At 45.4% G+C, this 20,388-nt stretch overlaps 1 protein-coding gene across 7 annotated transcripts in view; it reads left to right on the forward strand.

Moving 5' to 3' along the window:
- Positions 1-770: 770 nt before the first annotated feature.
- NEK7 (NIMA related kinase 7) overlaps positions 771-20,388 on the forward strand; it is a 122,413-nt gene continuing 102,795 nt past the window's right edge. For 5 of the 7 annotated variants that reach the window (XM_072948779.1, XM_072948784.1, XM_072948786.1 and 2 more), the window contains exon 1: positions 771-1,057. The gene's annotated coding sequence lies outside the window, so the exon portion shown is untranslated. Of the gene's footprint in view, positions 1,058-4,991; positions 5,125-11,541; positions 11,777-20,388 lie in introns of all 7 variants that reach the window. The other 2 variants (XM_072948780.1, XM_072948782.1) reach the window with 2 other exon arrangements.

The raw sequence follows: 20,388 nt of genomic DNA on the forward strand, positions 1-20,388 counted from the left end.
ACTTAAATAGCACTTCTTATCCGCTAGGCTCTTGTGCTTAAGCATTTTGCTTTATCTCACGAAATTCTAGCGTAGCCCTAGAGGTACAAAGAGACTGAGACTTGGGAGAGGTGAAACAACTCATCGCCAGGTCAGAGATAATAACCCCCGGGCTGAGATTACAATCAAGGTGTGGTTGACTCCCTACTGCCTCCTAGCCGTGTCCTCCGGGAATGCGTGTCCGGTTATTGAAGCAGTGGAGCGGCTGGATTCAAGCGTTCCTCTGCAGTTCCGAGTGCTAGGGTTCTGGGATGTCACACACCCCCAGCCCGCTAAGATTCCTAGCACCAAACCAGGTAATTCACCTTTCAGAAATGTCCTAAAAGCCACTGCCCTCTGGCCTGGGTCTCTTTCTTTGATGCAAGTTTCTCTTGGCGCAGAGTTAGTTACACCACCCAGAAAAGGGGATGAGATCCAAACGCCAGGACCCAGAGGAGGAAAGCGACGTCACCAATTCGGCTCGCCGCTTGCAAATGGGGGCAATTTTAATAAGTTCTAAAACTCTCTCAGTTTGGAGAGGAATCGGGCTACGGCGGCAGACGACGGGCCCCGCACCGCGCTAGGCTTTGTAATGGCCCCTCCTTGCTCGGGTGGGAAAGCGAAGGGCCCTTCCGCGGAGGGCGGCGGGGAACGGGCGCGGCAGCAGCAGGGCTCCTTGGGAGGGCGGGGCCTGCGCAGGGGGCGGGGCAAGAGTGGGCGGGACTGGCATCGCCCCGCCCCCTCCTCGGGGATGCCGGGATGTTTACACTCCTGACAGCGGCGGCCGCGGGAGGAGGAGCGGGACTCTGCGGAGGATGGGCCGCCGCTAGGCTCGCGCTCGGGACGCGCCTCGCCGTGCGCAGGGTGGGAGCCCGCGCCTGCAGCGTCCGCGGGGGCGGCGCGGCGGGAGGTGGCCGTCGCCCGGGCCTCGCAGCACAGCCCCCGGCCCAGCGGGCCTGTCCACGGGGCCACCAGGCCGAGCCGCCCGCCCGCCCCGGGCCCCTCGCGGGCCGGAGAACGGAAAGCCGTCCACTTCCTGGTGAGTCGCTGCTTGGGTCTCGGGCGCGCGGGCCGGGCCCCGCCGGGTGGGGCCGCCTGCGGGAGCCGGGCCGGGAGGGGAGGTCGGGCCCGCGCGCGGCGGCCTCGGGACCCCACCGTAGGTGAAGGGGGCCGGTGCCGGGGCGGGGCAGGGCGCGCGGCCGAGCCGGTGGGGCCTTCGGTCCGGCCGTGGGCCTCGTGCCGCACACGGCTCTGGCGCCCGGGGCCGCCGCGGTAACTAAGAAACTCCGCGACCGCGGCGGCGGCGGCGCAACAGGTCTTGGTTTCAGGACCCGGGGAACTTGGCGAAGTCCCGCCTCCCGCTTCCAGGCGCGCCCTCATTGGCGGCGTCGGTTATTTATTGCTCGCGGATTGGTCAGGTCCAGCTGTCAGGATTCGGCCGCAGCCGGACTGAGCCGAGCCAAGTTCTGGGCAGAAGTGGGTGGTGGGGCCGCGCAGACTGAGCTTGAGACGTGCGAGGTGGATGACCGACCCGTTGCAGAAGGAGAAGGAGCTTTTCTGGGGGCTCTGTCAGGATTAAGAAACGTCAGAGAGAGGGATTGCTGGGCAAGAGCGAATATTAGTGGTGATAATGGCAATGGAAAAGAAATAAAGAAATTGAACATGGAAGCCAAAGCCAGAGTGACGAAGGGGAGCGCAAAGGAAGAAGGAGAAAAATGAGAAGACCATGTGGCCCCAGGACAATGTCAGGGAGCGAACACAGCCACGAAGGGTGCTGCAGTGAGATCCTAAGAACCTGTTACCCCTTTCCTATACACTGTAGGCCTTGGGAGACGATGTATCAGACAAATGGTGTTCTCGCGTAGCTGTAGGCCTTGTTAGGGATAGATACTAAAAATATACTTACTTGACTCTAAGATACGCTCCCATCCTTGAGCAGTTCTGGTGATGGAACTGAAAGTCAGGAACATACTGCAGAAATGAAATGATTTTCCTCCTTCGAGGCTACTGATCCTAAGGTTGCAACGGATACAATCAAATGCCCATAGTTTGTAGAGCACTGTGTCCCCACCATAATTAGAACCACTGTTTCTAATTCCTCCTCCAAGGAATCTGTAGTTTCAAGAAGTATGCAGACTCCCTGCTTCCTGCAGTAGTATGTCTCGCCGAGTTGCATTACAGAATGAAGTACAGAATGTGCGTGTAATCAGTCTGTTCTGAACGGGAGCCCGAGCTGCTGCGGGTGTGGTCAGCTTAGTACTTTGACTGAAAAGGTTATGGTACGTTTGGGACAAGTGGACCAACACCGAAAACGATGAATAGTTAAACAAGAGCTGCAATTAACTCTGTAATGCTTTGTGGCAACTCTTGTTGAATGGACGCCAGATTTTCTTGGCTATAACACTTAAGACCAGTGCACCTAGAACAGTTAACGTAAAACGTAAGCAATTTCATTTCCAGCGGAAGGAATCCTTTGCTACCCTCGGGGGGATCCAGTCCACAGCTTGCTTCACTCTTAAAACCGCAGCATCCTCAGCTTGGCCCTGGCCTGCGTGGGAGCTGGCAAGGGTTGGGGAGAGATGTTGTAACTTTGAAAAACTTTGCCTCTCGGAGGAGACAAAGGGTAAGGCAAGAGGAGGGCGGCGAAATTAGAAGGCGAAGTCACCCCTACTGGAGGCTGGTTGCTTTCCCGGGGTCTGGGGCAGCCCGGGACCCTCCCGGAGGCGCGGGCCTAAGATCCCGCCCTCGCGCAGGAGGCCCCACCCCCCGCGGACTGACGGCCTCAGCAGCCAATGGGTGGCGAGGACGGCGAGGCTCCCTCTGGGGGGCGGGCACTTCCTCCTACTGCCGGGCTGGGGGTTGGGGGGTGGCGCGGTGGTTCTCCCCGGGGGGGCGTCCGCGGAGGACGGGGAGAGCTTGGGGGGTAAACACGTAATATGAGGGGGGCTTATGGGGTAAACACGTAATATAAGGGGGAGCTTTACTGTAGGATAAACACGTAATATGGGGGGCTTGTGGGGGTAAATATGCAAAATGGGGGTTTTTGGGGTCAACACGTAATACAAGGAGAGTTTGTGGGGTAAACACGCGAAATGGGGGGCTTGTGGGGAAAACATGTAATATGAGAGGGCCTTGTGGGGTAAACACACAAAATGAGAAGGGGCGGCGGATTCCTGAGACCAGGTGCACGTAGGTCTCGGTTCCCGGTCCAGCCGCACCTTGGACTCATCCGCTGGTGTGACTGATCCCGTGTTTCATTCTGAGATTATCTGAGAATGAAAACCAAGAAATGCCAGCATCCATATGGCTAAGCGTTTTTAAGTTACTTGGGAATCTTTCCACAGTTAAAAAATTATTTTCAATGAAAAAAGTAAAGGTCATGACTTTGATTTCCTAATCTGAACTGCTGCTCAGGTTTATTTATTTAGATCGTATCTGCAGGCCCTCTACTCTTTTTCCCACTCACTCATTGTCCTGGCTGGACAATCTCAAGGGCTCTTTCCCAGCCCAGTAAGACGGCACTTACTCTAAGAATGAGGAAAGCACGTCTGGTATGAGGGCAGCATGGTGGTGGGAGGGAGATTGGAGGCCTCGGTGTGAGCATACCCGAATAAGAAAACTCGCATTGTAGTTTTTCATGAGCACAATGCAGTTACAGTTTGTGGACAGGAGTATTTAACCTCCTACTCCTCTCCCTTCAACTTTCTGGTTGTTGCATTTGGCAGTCGGAGCTCCGATTTATTGCAGGCACGTAAACGTATTTTCTTCTCAACTATTGTGCACTTACTAGGATGTAGATTTCTCTTTTTTCACATATATATATATATATATATATATATGGGCTGAGATATCATTAGAGACTTTTACCGTGTTTCTAGAACACAGCTATTTTCCCACCACCTGGCTGATGTTTTAATGTGTATCTTTATGGTATTACTAATGTAGCCACCATTCAGGGCATCTGGAGAGGAGAGAATAATGATTATTTAATGCAGTTTTGGAAGAGAAGTTGCTTAATTAGATAATAGGTTCCAAAATTCCTTTCAGGTTCTGTTTCCTTTTTTTTTTAAATAGGCTTTAGTATTTTAAAAATGTGCAGTGTAGCTGCAGCTGCACAAAGCAGTACTCTGTCCACATTCCTGTTTTCATTCAAATTAAAATATTTGTCCCGTGAAATACTTGCTCAAGAGGTATGTGGGTAGGTATGTTAGTACATCACATATAAAAAAAACATGGCAGCAGACTTAGTATAATAGTTGAGGGTGTTTTGGAAATGACATTTTTGATTACTGTTCGTGCTGAATTGCTTTATAAGCAGTTATTTTATCAGCATTTCTATGACTATATAGCAGGATGTTTTATGAAGCATTTCTTCATACTTTGGAATGTTTCAGTTTAATTCCTTGTCCCCTCATTTTTATAGGGAATTTATATAATTGTAATCAGATATATTTATTTGCAGGATATAATGGCTGGTGAGAATTTTTGAACTGCATAGAACTAATGTAGAGCCATTTATTCTTAGTGTTACAAAACTTCCAAACTGCTGAGCCCTCTTTTGGTGATTCATAGTTTGATTATCCCTATGTATTATTTTTTTGTTCTAAAGAAAACATTTAGAGAATGTATTTCATGGTTTTTAGTGAGCAGTGGGAATGAGAAGACAGAGAGATGGTGTGAAGCATTCCTTAATTTTTTTTCAGCAGGATAGCTTTTTTTAACCTTTGCTAAAATAACAGCTCTTTCATACTATTTATGTAATAAGCCTGTATAACGATCTATTTTGTAATAGCTGTCGGCACTGTTAATTGGAATAGTGTATAAATGAATGGAACTTATTTAATTGCTCTATCAAATTTTAGAAATATATATGTTTTCTGTTACCTAATGGAAATAGACATTTCTGTAAATCTTGTTGTTGGTCTTTTATTGATAATCAGTGTAAGTCGTTAAAGGCAACTTTTTCATTACAGGCTGCTTTTGTATAGAACACGGGTTTGCAGACTTTCTCTCTAAAGGTCCAGCGAATAAATACTTCTGGCTTTGGGAGCCACATGGTCTCTGTCACAGCTACTGCCCTTGTGGCCATGGACTGTCTCTGAACAGGTGAGCGTGGCTGTGTTCCAATAAAGCTTTATTTGTATAGTCAGGCTGGGCCCAGACCTGCTCTAGAAGGTAATAACAGAAATCTAGACATGATTCTGGGGTTGATGTTTGGGTTCGTATGGACTTTCTGCAGCCTTGTTTTATATAGCCTTTTCTGGTCCTTTGATCCTTGTGACAATCTCTTGATTTTCCTCAGTCTCCTCAGAATACTGTCTAGTTATTCACTGCCAAATACATCAGCCTCTTTTAGATTTCTACACCTTTTCAGAGTTTTCTATCATTCTTCACCCTTGGGGGTCCCACACCCACCCGGACCTGGAACGCATGTGCCTCTCTTCCGGCTTCCTTCTTGCCGCCAGACCAAGATGGCCTCTGATGTCAGACGTTTGTCTTCGCCTGATTGACTGACAATGATGACACTGGTCGGAATGTGTTCTGGTGTTTCTCTGACTAGCCGTTTTCGCTCGAGGTCTGCTGGAATGACTGCCTTTGTTGCTTTTAGAGGGAGTGTCTGGCATGAGCTGGAGAGTGCACAGATTCATTTTCTTTTTAGAAAAATTGACTGAGTCTTTTATAAGACTTTTTTCCCAGTAAAAGAAATTCTAGAAGGGGCCTGTATTTGTAAGGAGAGGCTACAGTCAGGGCGTTTGTGGCCTGGGGTGTACCCGTGAGGTACCTGACTCTTCCCCTGGCTTTTAGCAGACTTAGCTGTAGGCTGACCTGGGTGTAGTTAATGCGACGGGGTGGGGTGGGGGGTTGGGGGTTGGGGACGGAACGGAAGATGCCGCAGTCCTGGACTTACACGGGAGGACTTCCCAGCGCTCGGCCCCAGTGGGTTCTGGGTGGTTTGGGGTACTGACCCCGCGGGGGGGCCTGGGGCTTCAGAGCTCCCAGGCTGGTCGCCACCAGCTAGCTCGGAAGCCTCTTTGTTTTATGTGACCGTGCTGCACACGCAGCGTTTTCTGTGCTTACCACGATGTAAAAAGACTAAGGCCCAGGCTTCTCTCCGACCCCACGACCTCGGCTGAGTTACTTGGTGTGTTCGGACCATTCTTTTCTCAGCTCAGGTCACGCTGCTCTGAGGAGTAAATGGAAACACTTTGCAGCAGTTTGGTCGCAGGCACAGCAAGTGCTAGTTTCCTTCCATCTGTTTCTCTGTCCTCAGGACACTCAGTGTGGGAAACACGTCTCTGTTTCTTGCGATGACAGGCCCGCTGCCCACCCTTTCTCGGCCCAGCTTTATGTGGATGGGCTCCTGCCCAGCTCTGCTGCCACTTCTATTTTCTCTGCCTTAATTCTTCCTCCCTTCTGCCCCGCAGTTCCCGTATTTATAACTTAATGATTCCCACCCGGAGTTAAGGTTCCTATTAAATTTGGGGGGTGGCAGTAATCCTTAGTTCCTCAGATAGAAAAAGCCACAGCAGGCTTGGGGGTTATATTTTGGACAACAGAAAAATGAGAGTTGGAAAAACTTCCTTAAATACTGATTCAAAAGTGGAAAAATTTAGAATCTTCTTTCTATTAAGCTTCCAGTTCTGTTTTTTTTATTGTAAGGTATTTTTCTCATATTCTAATATTCACCTGTCAGATTCTTACAGTTTTTGTTGTGGTTGTAACCATGACAAAGCCACATGTCTTCTATTGTATCATGATTGGAAAAACTGAATAGACCGAGATGTTGATAAGAATTGTACCTCCAGGGTGCAAGGAGTTGCAGATCTTCCATTGCTTTTTATATCTAACTGCTGGACCCTATAGTGAAGTTATGTGGTATGTTTGCATGCTGTCATAGAGCCGTGCGGAACTGGGCAGTAGGGAATTTATTTTAGGCCAATGCATTTCCTTATTTCAAATAGTTTATTTCTAGGCATGGTTTGCTATTCAACAAAGACATGTAAATCGAAGGATTATACAAGAAGAATGCTTATTGATGGATTGGTTTTATAGCAAGAAATCGATGTTTTATTCTCAGTTTCTTGTGGTAACCTACAAATTCACTTCTTTTGTTTTGTATTTTTAAGTCTTTGATATTAATACACATTTAGAATAGCATGGTGGCAGCTGAGGTATTCTGTGAACACTGGCATTTTTTAAACATTTTCAGTATACATCTAAACTAAAGTTTTAATAAAAAGTTTTCTACATTTGGTAAATATTTTGGTTGTTGAACGGCATATTGTTTTCAACATCACTTTGCTGTTTTACGACCTAGAGTGTTTAAATTATCAGCTGGTGACAGAGAGTTACCGTTTAGCAGGCATTTCTCCCGCTGTTCTAATTATTCTAATCATTTTCCCTCCCTCTTGTAAGTAGGGAGGTATTTATTAACTGTATTAAGTAGTATTTGGTGGTTGGGAGGGAGTCTGAGCTTCTAGTGAAGTTTCCTAATACCAGGCCACCAAGGGAGTTGGGAGCAGCTTCTGTGATCAGAAAGCCACCGGCCCGAGACCACACAGCCTCTGTCCTGATCTGGATAAGGAGGGTGATACTGTTTGGGGCCCCAGAACCTGCCCTGACTGCTGCGGTCCAGGGAGCAGGTTCTCTGGGCTCTGGCACTGAACGCCTCCTGTGTTAGGTTCCTAGGGCTGCCCCAATAAACTACCAAAAACTAGGTGGCTTTAAACAATGGAAACTTACTCTCTCCCAGTTCTAAGGGTCATGGATCAGAAATCAAGTTGTCCCCAGGGCTGTGCTCTCTGTCCTGTGCCTTTTTCTTAGCTTCTGTGTTGGTAACAGTCCTTGATGTTCTTTGGCTTGTAGATGCATCACTGCAGTCCCTGCCCCGTCCCATGTGTCTGCTCTTCTTCTAAGGACACCAGTCGCAGCAGATTAGGGTCGCCTGCTGACCTCGTCTTTACGTCTAATCACTCTTCCACTTAAAATTTAACAAGCAAAATCTATACTTCTTTGTTTTTAGATTCTTTACCACACAAAAGATTTTTAGATCTCTGATCTTTTTGTTCTGAGCAGAGTATTTCAAAGCTGTGCAGAGATTGTACCTAAGAGATAAAGGCACCCAAGTTATGGGGTGCATGCGTCATCTGTAGACCATGCTCTGTGGCCGTCACTAAGCAGCTGCTCCAAACTCAGATTTTCCACTCACCGTTATCTTAGAGTTTTCCTTAGGAGACCTTAAGTGCATGATTCATTAAATCAGATACTTCCAGAGCTGGAAGGAAACTGATAAATTGTCTCACCTGGCCTTTTCATTTAACGTGAGAATAAACTGAAACCCAAGGATGTACGTTTGCTCATCCACATTCTGTGAGATTCCATAGCAGTCCATGTTACCTTGTGTGTTAACTGTGTCATGTTCTGAATACTAGGCATGGTTTTGGTTTTCACGTCTCTTGAATTAGAGCATCTTCACGGTACAGGCTCAGTACAGACTCGCTGATAGTGTTGATGTTGCACCTCTGACCGCTCGTATCGGGGCCTTGATTCAAGTCAGCAGATGCCTCAGTGAGGCCTGACCGTGCAGTTGGGAAGTATTTCTCTTGCCTCTGAAATGAGAAACATGAGGATGTGTTGTCATGTCCTTACTATGAAATAGGATCAAAAGAGGAGGAGAAACTTGCACTATGGAGGCCAGTCCTGGGAAAGTGGCTTTGATTAGGGGCAGCAGGTGGGCGGTGAAGCTCGTGGGTAGGCACAGGCTGTCTGGTCAGTGTCTCACAGGTGTGTGCTTCATTCCGTTAGATCCCTTGAGTCAGGGGAGCCAGCCTTCAGTGTTGTCTGTCATTTTGGTATATTGAAGATAACTTCTATGCCCTTCTGGCTATGGAATCCTGAAACATTTGGCAGCCCCGCTGACCAGTTTCTCCCTCTGTTGCGTGTTTCAGAGATAGTGATTGGTGGTCTCCTTTTTCTCTGCAGCCATGCCTCCCTCTTTAGAAGTTCATTCTCATTTTTTTATTAAATGTTCCCTTTTTCAGTGAAAATCCTGTCTCCCACAGCAAAATGATTAGATATTAGTCAAACCAATCCTACAGGATTTAGTTCATGATTCCTTGAAATAGTTATATCTATTTGTACACTGAAAATAATTTTTACAAAACTTGTATAGCTGTTCAAGAATACATGGTGACCCTTTTACCATCACCAACATAGGTTTTCAAAGCATTTTTGAAGCATTTGTCCTATTACTGTGTTTCTCAAACTGTGGTCCTCAGAATACCTGTGTCAGAGATTCTGATAGAAGTACAAGCGCTGGTGTTTAAAAGCAAGTTGCCCAGACAATTTTATACACAGATCTGGCCTGTGATGCAGTGCAGGGGATTCTGATGGAGGTGTTCCTCAGGCAGCAGTAAGAAGTGCCATGTGGTCTATTTTAAAAAGATTGTTTCATTTAAAAAAATTATTTACTTATTTATAATGAAACTCTGTTCCTACTGCTAACATCCTTTCTCATGTGCAGACCTCTGGAATTGTTTACCCTTAATAATCAGACCCTTGTAGCATGTATAACCAATGTCCCAGCTCAAATAGTGGATAGGTGTTACCAAAATCACTGTTAGAAATCAATTAAAGTAAATTAGACACATATATATCATTATAAATAACAATCGCGTAATAACAGAAGAGAAAATTCGACTTCAAATAAGTGAAAGAAAACAGTACACCGAAGTGCTGGTTTTAGTTCTGTCTCAGCCATACGGCCCCTTGTGAGCGTACTGCTTATGCTGTGTGCTGTTCTCACCATTTTTGGCATTTTTAGAGTATTCTTCTCAGCTGGGTGTGAAAGCTTACCACTTCCCTTACCCCTGAGATGGTTTGCTTCGCTTTTTGCTTAAGGGCAGAAGCCCTTTGCCTCCAGCCCCGTGACCTGAGTTCTCCCTGCAGGTCTCCCCCTGGCTCCTGGGCCCCGATGCACCTGGCTCTTCTGTCTTGCGTATCTGGCCGAGCTGGAAAGTGGTCAGGAGCCGCTCGATGAGTAACCTGTTCCTTTTTCCATGACTGCCTCGTTTCCATTGATAACAAGTGGCTGGTCCTTGAGGCCCTTCTGCCTTCCCTCCTTGTCAGTAGGTGCAGGCCTTTACATGTAACTTGTGTTCTTTGTTTAAGAAAACCTTCCTGCCCATTTTAAAACTACTTTCTATCAGTGACTTTTTTTCACCTTTTTCTTCAATTGGAGTTTATCGATAAATCCAGGCTCATTTTGTTTATCAGTTTTTCTACTCCCCAGCTTTAAAAAATAGAAATAAATAAATATATATAAAACAGTGTAAGAAGAGCTAGCTTAACAAAGAGCATCTTGAAATCGTGGATTGAGTCCAGGTTCATTTTTGTGTATTTGCAAACGCCACGCACAGGTCTTAGGCTGAGCTAAATTAGCATCCAAAGAACCCGGTCGGAGAGCTGCATATCGGGCGTGGGGGAGGGAGCACTGCGAGTGTGATTAGTGGTTGGTTAACACAAGGGCGCCTGGGCTGTAAGGGGCGCTTGGGATGCCCGGGCTCCTGTCTGCAGGGTGTGGTCCCGAGGACGCGCTGCCCATTCCGGGGCCTTTTTTGTTCACGAGGCGGGTTGTCAGCCTCTGAATGTCAGCATTTCCAGAGTAAGACACGAATACCCATTTTTCTTCGTCGTGAATTTTTGGGGTGTTTGCATATGCATTCTGAGACTGCTGGAGAGATGATCCAGCTGGCTGCGCGGCTTTTGATGTTAAACTTAGTTGTGAATAGCCGAGGTAAGCTTCAGCTTTGTCTGAGCTGGGGAGGCACGCTTGCCCTCCGGGGCTCTCCCGCGGCTCCAGGTGGACAGGCCTGTGCTTCTGGTCGTCTGTGGTCCTCCTCGTTCCGTCCCTTCCCCTCCTGTCCTCCCCGCTTTCCTGCTGGGTCCCACCCATTCACAGGTAGAAAGAAGAGAAATTTGGGGGTGTTGGTAGGTAGCCGAAAGTGAGTAGACAAATAATCTAAACAGATCTATCTTTATGCTTTTAGAACGTTCTCAGTTTTGATTTATAGCAGAGAATGAGAGACAGGAATGAGCAGATCCTGTGTGACCTCTGCGGGCTCACCCGTTCTCAATGGCTCTGTCCTGGGCTGGACCCGCCTTTCCAGTTTCACTTGTTCATACTCCCGTAGAGTTAGTCACGTCTGACACTGCAGCTTACATTTTTTGATAAATTTTGTACTCTTTGTGGCTTCTCCGCTTTATCTTTATGCTTTTCTCACTGCTTTTAATGCCATTTTCTGTACTATAGCTCTTCAGTCTCCGTGTATAAAAATAATCTTTATCCTTTAAAACTCTGCTCAGATATTATACACAAAAAAGACAAAAATCTTTTTTTCTGCTGCTTTAGGCTTTAGTACTTATTGACTCTCCCCATGGTTGTGCTTGTCTTAGCTTCCTTCCTGGAATGTATGCTTCTGGAAGGTGTGAATCATGTCCCGTCCATATTTGTGTTTCCTGCAGGGCCTGGGACCATTCTTGTCAGAACCGGCCATTCCAGGAATGGCAGATGACTGCATCCCAGTGGCTGTACGGGGCAGAAGGTCTGGGAAGATTCTAACAGCCAGAGAGTGTCCAGGACAGAAGAGCAGTTGATTTCAGGGAAGTCTAGACTCCCTGCAAGGCCCACAGGTCATGGTGTGAAGGAGCTCTTACTCTGTGAAGTGGGTAAAGGTCTGACTCGCAGGTGGTCACATAGGTGAGAGTCTGCGCTTGGCATCTGAACTCAGAATTTTAAGCTCTGAAAGATCTCAGAGCGGGGTGAGATGGGAACAGGACTGGGAACAACAGGGGTTTGCCAGACGTGAAGTCGGTGGGGATGGCGGGGTGTGGAGTCCAGACCGAGACCAGCTGGGCGATTAGGTATAAGGTAGCAGCTTGGGCAATAAGGAACAAAATGAAAACTGAGTTCCTCAGGTTAGAATGTAAGGTTAAAACAGGACCAGAAGTCAGATTAAATTGACTTGGGTATGATTTACTAAGATGCTCACTGAGTGTCCCTCTGTTTCCCTTCCTTGGAGGCTAGCCCATTCCTGGTTTGAGTTCGGTGGTCTGGCTGCTCTGTAAAGGGGAGGGGCCTCTCTGCCCGGAGAAGGTGCTTGCTGTCTGTTTGCCAAATTAATTCTATTTTCATGCTCTGATAATCCCCTCATGGAGAAAATGTTGAACTAAGTTAATAGATAACTAGCTTAATACTTGAAATTATTTCCTTCTTAGGAATAATTACTAACTCAAATTGGTAGATGATTATCATTTAATTTGTGGCCATCAAATGCTGACATGGTAGAAAGTTGTTCGACTTTGAAATAGATGTATTTGGTGGGGAGGGTGTAGCTCAGTGGTAGAGCGTGTGCTTAGCAGGCATGAGGTCCTGGGTTCTATCCTCAGTACCTCCATTAAATCAATCAATCAATCAAATTCCACCCCCTCAAAAGGAAAAAACCCAAAATAGATACATTTTATTTAGTACTTTTCATATCTTTCCATTGCTAGGAGTTTGAAAGAATAATCACAATGTCAATAATTATTTTAAAAAACACTTACAGTACTTATAAAAAGCAAGCCAAATGGACCAAAGGTACATTGTCTGTTCGTGAACTAATGAAGAAGCACACAGGGAGTTAACCTGGGTCGGTGCTAAGAGATGGTTGTCAGAGGCCTGGAGTGCTGTGCTCAGAGGCTTGACCCTTTCCTCTCCCAGGATATGACTGTAAAGAGTTGCTGGTACCTCTGTGTTTTCAAGTTTTGTTTTTAATAGCAGTAAAATCTATAGTGCTTTGTTACCTGTTTATTGGTTCTTAGTTAATGGCAGGTCAGGAACCAGCATGAAAACAGAATCAAGGTTATTATAATGAGGACTTCAGGTATATTTATTAAAAAATGTATTATGATAAGTCAGGCTTATGAGATGTATGAAGAATTTAGTTTATTGAAAATGTAGACTTCAGTGATATTATAGTATATTTTAAACTTACCAAGAAAAGGGGCTGTTTTTTGTTTAAGGAAATCCCTCTTTAGTATCTTCTAACTTTTCCCCCTTTTAAAATTTAGGATTGAGTTACATTTATTTGTCTGTCTATCTACCTATTAATGCATTTTTAAAACAAACATCCCCAAGATCTTCTGCCTCTTTCTAGGTAGGTTTTTTCCTTGTTTAAAATCCTTCAGCTATTGTCTTTAGAGTAATTTTCAATCCCTTAGTCTCATAGCAGTGTGGCTTGGGCGTCGGTTCTTGCCCTGCTGTGTCCTGTGCTCCCCAGCTGTCCCTGCTTCAGTCGGAACGGCCTCCTCCCCTTTGCCTGGTTAGCTCCCACGCTTTCTGTAGACTCCCCTGCGGCATCTTCTCTGCGGGCCTGGCCTGACCCGGCAGCCTGCCTGGGCATCCTTCCCAGCAGCTCTTGTAGAAGCAGTTTGGCGTCAGAATCCTCGCTTCCTAATACTGTGAAGTCTGTTTCTTTATGTCTCTGATTAGTACCTGCGGGGTCAGAATTGCCCTGTTCCTTTCTGTATTCCCAGCAGCTGTGGTGAACAGGCTGGTTGTGCTCCGGGAACCGCTGAATGGGATGGAGAAGGTAAGGGTGACGGGCCTCTAGGCTGCCCCCTCCCCCAATCTCCGTGGGGGCCTGAGTAGGTCACAGTGCCCTTCATCTCTAGTTCTAGCTTCTCTCTCTCCACCCCTTCTCTCTTCACCTTTGAGTAGCTGTGGCTCTTTACTGAAGTGGGCTGAAATAAAGAAATTAGAGACACTGTCTTGCAGACTCTTCGGATATTTTATCTGTGTGGTGGCCTTTCCTGCCTCACTGAAGGCAGGGGTATAGATGTCCTTCAGTAGGTGTAAACAGGTGTCTCTTCATTCATTGGAACATTCTCTAATTCTTTTCAGTTTGACTCTCTTTGTAGTCTTTTGTAAGCAGGAGTATGATCACAGGAGTTAGGAGAAACACACTTTGTCCCGCTTTGGTTTGAGGAGTCTGCATGTCTCTGTGCAAGATACAGCTGGCCTTCACATGTCAGCTTGTGGCTGAGACGTCTTCCCACGCCTAACCTACGAATCAAGTGAATATCAAAGTGATGTCGCTTCCTGCTGTTGGATGGGAATGCTCTAAACACTCTAAGGTATCAGGGAGCACAGGTTTTGCCTTAGTTTTAGATAAAGTCACCACAGTGCCTAACACTGAAGAATGAAGGAGAAGAAATATTAACCAGACCAGCTTAGAGTTCAGAGTCCTAGTGTTTAAGCATAGAGTACAGAATAAATCCCCATTTGTCAAAACTAACCAAATTAGGAATAAATAATGGCTTCTTTGTGTGGCCAGGGTGGGGAATGCCACTCAGGTGGTGTCTGGGATTCTTGTGGGATGTACAGGTGACACTGTCTGAGAGGCAGCCGCTGGTCAGATGTGGCTGAGCCCCGCGGAGCGGTCCGGCCTGCGGTGGAGGAGCCCTGGGCTCAGCGGCAGGGGTGGTTGGGGCCGAGCCTGTGGACGGAAGGTGTGTCAGGTCCTGGTCACCGTGGCGCCCTTAAAAGGGCAGTTTCACTGAAAGCTAAGTAAATAGTCAATGAATACTGGGAGAAATTAAAAGGTAACTTGTGTGTTGCTGCCTGACTTTAGCTGTAAGTACAACATGTAGGGTATTTTCTTGTGAGGACCCAAATAATGCTGTTTCCATCCTTAATAATTCTGTACTTTTAAAGCCTCTTACTGTCTGCCGTCTTTCTAAGAGTTTATCATTCTTTAGTCAGAGGAGTGGATCTTTGCAGTCAAAGGTTTCTGAAAACAAAATTCAAGTATCAATATATAATTCCATTTTGAGTGTAAGTCTATAATTACTATTAATTAGATTTTCAGTTTTTTTTGAGTCTTTTATATTTAAAGTCTCATGTAAAATCCTCAGTAGTGCCATCAACATAGCATGTTTGTTATTCCTACTATTAATTTAAAATAATAATGCTCATTCTTCGGATTGTATCTTCATAAAGTTGTAGTTTCCCGTATCAGTGTGCTGGAGCACGTGTGCTCCTTTCCGGTGGAAGTAGAAGTGGGGCGTGACCCCGCGGCGGGCCGTGCGGAGCAGCGGGGAGGGCGCTCGGCCGTCCGGGGCGGGGGTGGGGGGTGGGGGGGCTGCAGCGGCCGGCCTGGGCGGGGGTGGGGAGGGGTGGTGGCGCTGGCGCAGCCGCCGCCTGGGCTGACGTCGCAGGACCCATTCAGAGACCAGTTCGGTTTCGCGATATCAAGGAGAATGTCACAGCAACTGAATTTAGTTTCTCAGAAGAAAAATTTTAAAGCATGAAGCATAGCCATGATTCCCCTCAGAAGTCAGTACGCTGAGAAATCTTTTATTAACAGCCCGGGCCGTTTTGTGTAACGAGAGTCGGGGGCTTTTGCCGGCCTCTCCTCCGCCCTTCTTCGTCTCCTGATTCTCATTCGCATTGGAAGTCTGTGCACAGGCAAAGGGGCATCAGCCCAGAGGCCCGACTACTATTCCTCTTTCTTTTTTGGAAGGGGGCTAGTGGGCCGGAGAGGGTAAGGCAGTTTTCGTACAGTTCGTTCCCTGGACCCTGGTGTGTCCTGCGAACCTGGTTCTCCGTTAAGCGGGTGCTGTTCTCACTGACTCAGGTCTGGCGCCGGTGTCGAGGCCCGGGGGCGGGGCGGTGGAGAAGTCCCCCGGCGGGGACACGGGAAGACCTGGGTGGGGTGGGGGGCGTCGTGCCTTCACCACCTGGCTCTAGGTTTCCTTTCCTTGCCTGGTGTTTAGGAGTGTCAGAGGAAGTGATAGAAAAGCTTTTAAAACCTCTTTCTAGTTGACTGTAAACTGTAGTCTGGAAAGAAGAGAGGGTTTCGGAAGTTCAGGAGTGATCAGCGTGTGTAGCAGAGGACGTGTGCTAAAATGAATAAACAGCAGTTACTAAGCTTTTTAAAATGAGGATAAAATGAAATCATTTGTTAATTCAGAAAAATCTGTTAAATTTTTCCTTCATTTACATGAGAAGTGTTTTCTATTTTTTTGTGATGATTTTTTTGGTTAGTGAGTACTTTTTTTTTTTTTTTTTTGGTTAGTGAGTACTTGTTACAGACCAAAGGCTGTTAAAACAAATGACCTTACAATAATACATAATTCATACTCATTAAAGTATTTCCAAGTACTAGCTTGTATTCCATGGGGCCTTATCAGCTTTGTTAGGGTAGAATTCACTGCTATGAATTATGTAGTACAAGGAATTCAGTAGAATGCTTTCTATAATCAGGTTTGGAAGATGGTCCAAGCTATTTATCTTGGCACATTATGGGTGTCAGTCTTTTGCCATGGATGGTTATAGTTTGGTTGCCATGATTTTTCTGGTGTTACAGCCGAGTGTTTGGCCCAGTAATCACGTGCTTTTGCCAGGCTTCCGTGGTTGCTCTGTGAGTTGCTGAGTGACATGGCAGAGATACACGGAAAATTTATTGTGTGCGTAGCAGCATACTGTGTCCAGTTAGCTGAAACAACTAGATCGTCTATCAAAAGCTTTTTGGACAAACTTCTTTGAAAGGGCCGAGTAGGGATCTCTTGTCTTCTACATCCTCATAGGGAAATTCTTCTGTAAAGATAAGCAAAAGAAATAATCCTGTCTTGCATTTGTGGACCGCTTTAACACTTTTGAGAAGTATTAATCCCTTATTCTTCCAGGCATTTGTTTATTAGAAGGCTGCCTGTATTGACCACTCCGAGAGGAGGATTCGAGGCCTCGCGCTGTCACCCCATACTGCGTTCTCATTCTGAACTTTCCTTTAGGGAAAGTAGATGCTCGTGTGAATTTGAACTAATCAGGTCCTGATTGTTAGACCTGTGTTCTTTATAACTTTTGTTTTCCAAATTTGATTATTTAAAAAATATATATCAGACTTTAATAGGTACTAGAGGTTTAAAAAAAATGAGGAAGAGACAGATTCTGCCCTTAAATAGTAGTTGCTTGTGTAATCATTAGACCTAGTGAGGTACTGGACCTCAAATGCATAGATAACTGATTCCTTAAAATACCCTAGGACAAATTACTAAAAGGAGTATTTTATAAAATGAGGCAAGGTTGACCAGGCAGACTAGCTGGGAAGGGTATTTCAGCTAAGATGTCACACAGTGCCAGAGGCACATAGGCATGGAAGAGCCTGGCACTTAGAAGTGTCAGTGGTTCATTAAGGCCAGAATATAGGGTTCTTAAGGGGGAGTGTGCGAGCCAGTAAGGAGCAAGGCTGAGGAAAGAGTTTCATTCCTTAAAGGGTTTTAAGCAGGAGTTTGACATAGTTAGATTTTCATTTTAGACTGATCGTTATGGTGAGTGTGTAGAGCAGGAATTCTATTACCAAAGTCAGGAAGGGCAGTGAATAGGTTATAGTAGTGCAGCAAGGGTCAGCAGAGACATGCTGGGAGGCAGAGGTAATAGGAGCTGGGGGTTCGTGGAGGTGAGGAAATCAGAGGGTCTGGTCTGGCCAGGGAGGGGTGTCATATGGGATGACTGCGCTGTGGCGTCGCTCCCGGGGGAGGGAGCACAGGGTGGGACGGATTCGAGATGTTCAAGGTGTTAGACGTTTCTGGTTCGGCTACCGAGGCAGGGAGATCTGTCCAGTAGAGTGGAAGTGAGCCTCTGGAGCTGTTGGTTCATAAATCATCAGTATGAAAGAGGCAGGTTGTGGGTCAGCTGAAAATGCATAATTATTGATTTAAATAATCAGGGGACTTCCCATTAAAGGAACCCTGGGCAAGCAGATCAGCAGAACTGTTCATTGACCACAGAGCAAAAGGCATATTTTGGGCGGAAATGAAAAAGCAGACTACATAATTTCCTTATCACACCTGTTATGGTGGCGATTCACGTTGCTACCTTGATTCAGCAGGCACTAGAGTAAGTGGTAGTAAACACACGTAGTTCTTAACAATACTTGATAAAAGTAAGTCACTAGAACTTGGATCTTCATCCAAGAAATTGAAAGGGATCGAAGTGTTCTCTTCAGTATCACAAAATAGTGGAACTAACGGACTAGTGCTGCAGAGAACAGAGCAGTGTTGTGGCCAGAACACCGTGTGCACAGCCGAACTACCGTTCACGTGTGATGAGAATCGAGTGATGGTGTTAGATTTTCAAGGGTTAGAGAAATGTATTGCGTGTGTGCTCTTTAGAAAAACTACTTGAAGACATGCTGTAGGAGGAGAGGCAAAACTAAGTTTAGGAAGGGGACCTCGTTGTGTGAACGCACCGGGAATGAGCGTCGAACCAAATTAAGTGTAAAAGCAAGACTGAACAGGTGGTGTTCAAGGTTGGAAATAGTGCAAAATGCCAGGACTAGCTTAGAAAGATGGGCTGTGGTTATGAAACCTGTAATCTAAAGACTTGGTGGTCGGAGGTTAGGGGGAAAGTAACGGTGTGCTCAGGCCTTGCTGGACCTGGATTAGATTGTGTATCACAAGATGGATTTCATTTTCCCGTTGACAGTCAGCCAAGAACTGGTTAAAGGAGAACTTAAAACACGTGGAAGTCACCGTTAGTAGACTTTAGAATAGGAGGGGATATATGTTTGTTTCTGAGGAGCTGGAGCATATTAATGCAAGCAAACATGGTCCATATGGCAAGAGATGAAAACAAAAACCAGAAAACAAAAAACAAGACTATAAAAGACAGGTATCAGTAAAACAATTTATACTAAATTTGTTGAATTTCTCTTTTAAATTAAGACAGACTGAGCTTAAAAAAGTAATCCTCAGCTATGTCCTGCTTTCAAAAGATATGCTTAGAACAAATAAATCTAGAAAGGTTAAAAATAAAAAGGTAAGCCAAGGTTTATAGGAAAATATGACAGAAAAGACAGTAGAATAACTATGAACTCCCGAGTAGAACTGAGTGGAGAAAAACTGCATTAAATACGATAAAGGACAGTTTTTAAAAATTGACTTGAGGTGATAATTAACAAACCAGTAACTATGGGAGAGTTGAAGTCACGTGCGTTGGCTTCACAACAGACTTCTAGGCCCAGTTTTTGTTTTTGATTCCTAAGATTAAATAGGAATCTTCCAACTCATGCTCTTGAGTTAGTATATTCTTAGTACCAAAAATTGAGCCAAAGGCGGTATTACCAGAGCTCTACAAAGTATTAATAGAAGTTCTGTGGAGGAATTTCACGGTGAGACAGTTTTGGGAGAATCTGCATAGGGTGGTGTTCTGGAGGGTCGCAGTGCACTTTTTAGTGTATCAGGGTCCCCGAGAAGTGGAGCCCAGGATTTGTGGAGCCCAGTAGGTTGCAGATTCCTTTGACGATGGACTTCTCGCTTGCTTTGTCTCCCTCTGTTTTGGTTATGGAACACAGGTTAACAATTTAAGAGATCCTAGTGTTTTAAAGAGCAGAGTTTGGAAAACACTTATGAATATTGGTGTACTCTGTAATAAAATTAAGACTAATGGAACAGTTGAAGAGTCAGTCATTCATTAATCATAGAAGGTTTATCTGACCAAGGAAGATTTATCTGAACATATAAAGATGGTTTAATAAAGAATATCTAATTATATGATTCATCACCTCATTGGGTTCAGTAAGAAGACTTTACGATAAGCTTACTGGAGCAGAAAAGCATTTGATATCATTTGATACCTACCTCCCTTTTTTAAATTAAAAAAAACCTCTTAGAAAATTGGTAATGTCATTTGATCTGGAATATGGTCAGTATCATAATTTATTGCAATTTCGTAGATGTATGTCTTTATTACTCCTTGTCTGCTATATTTTAAGCTCTTTGTGGGAAGGAAATAAGTTAATTTTTACATTTTTTGTTACTCATTCTATTAGAGGACTTTGCATTTTAGGCATTCTAGAGCTATTTGTTAAATGAAAACATTATTTGGACGTGTATCCTTGTGTAATTTTTTTGATTAAAATGGATTTTTGAAAAACATTTTCTTTATGTAAATTTTTTTTAAAAAGTGTGGAACACGTGATTTTTCAAAACTGAAATATTCTTCACAATGGGCCTTTATGCTTTCTTTATTCATTTATCCAGAAAGCCTGAATTCCTAAGGTGAATTTAAATTTTGTCTAACAGTTAAGTGACAGGGAATTTATAAAGGTTCTTGAACAATAAAAGGGTATTACAATACTGTTTTAAAAAGGATTGTCCTGGCCAGAAGGGTTATACTTGGTAAAGCAGGAGCGTGGGTGAGAACTCCTGCAATGGCAGGAGTGTTCATTTAGGAAAATCAAGGGACTCTGGGACCTGAGGCTGGCTCAGAACGCTCCAGGATGTGGTTGGGTTTTGCGCAGAACATGATTTTTCTTTGGTCTTGAGGAA

This window comes from Vicugna pacos, chromosome 23 (genome assembly GCF_048564905.1).
Source record: "Vicugna pacos chromosome 23, VicPac4, whole genome shotgun sequence".
Lineage (NCBI taxonomy): Eukaryota > Metazoa > Chordata > Mammalia > Artiodactyla > Camelidae > Vicugna > Vicugna pacos.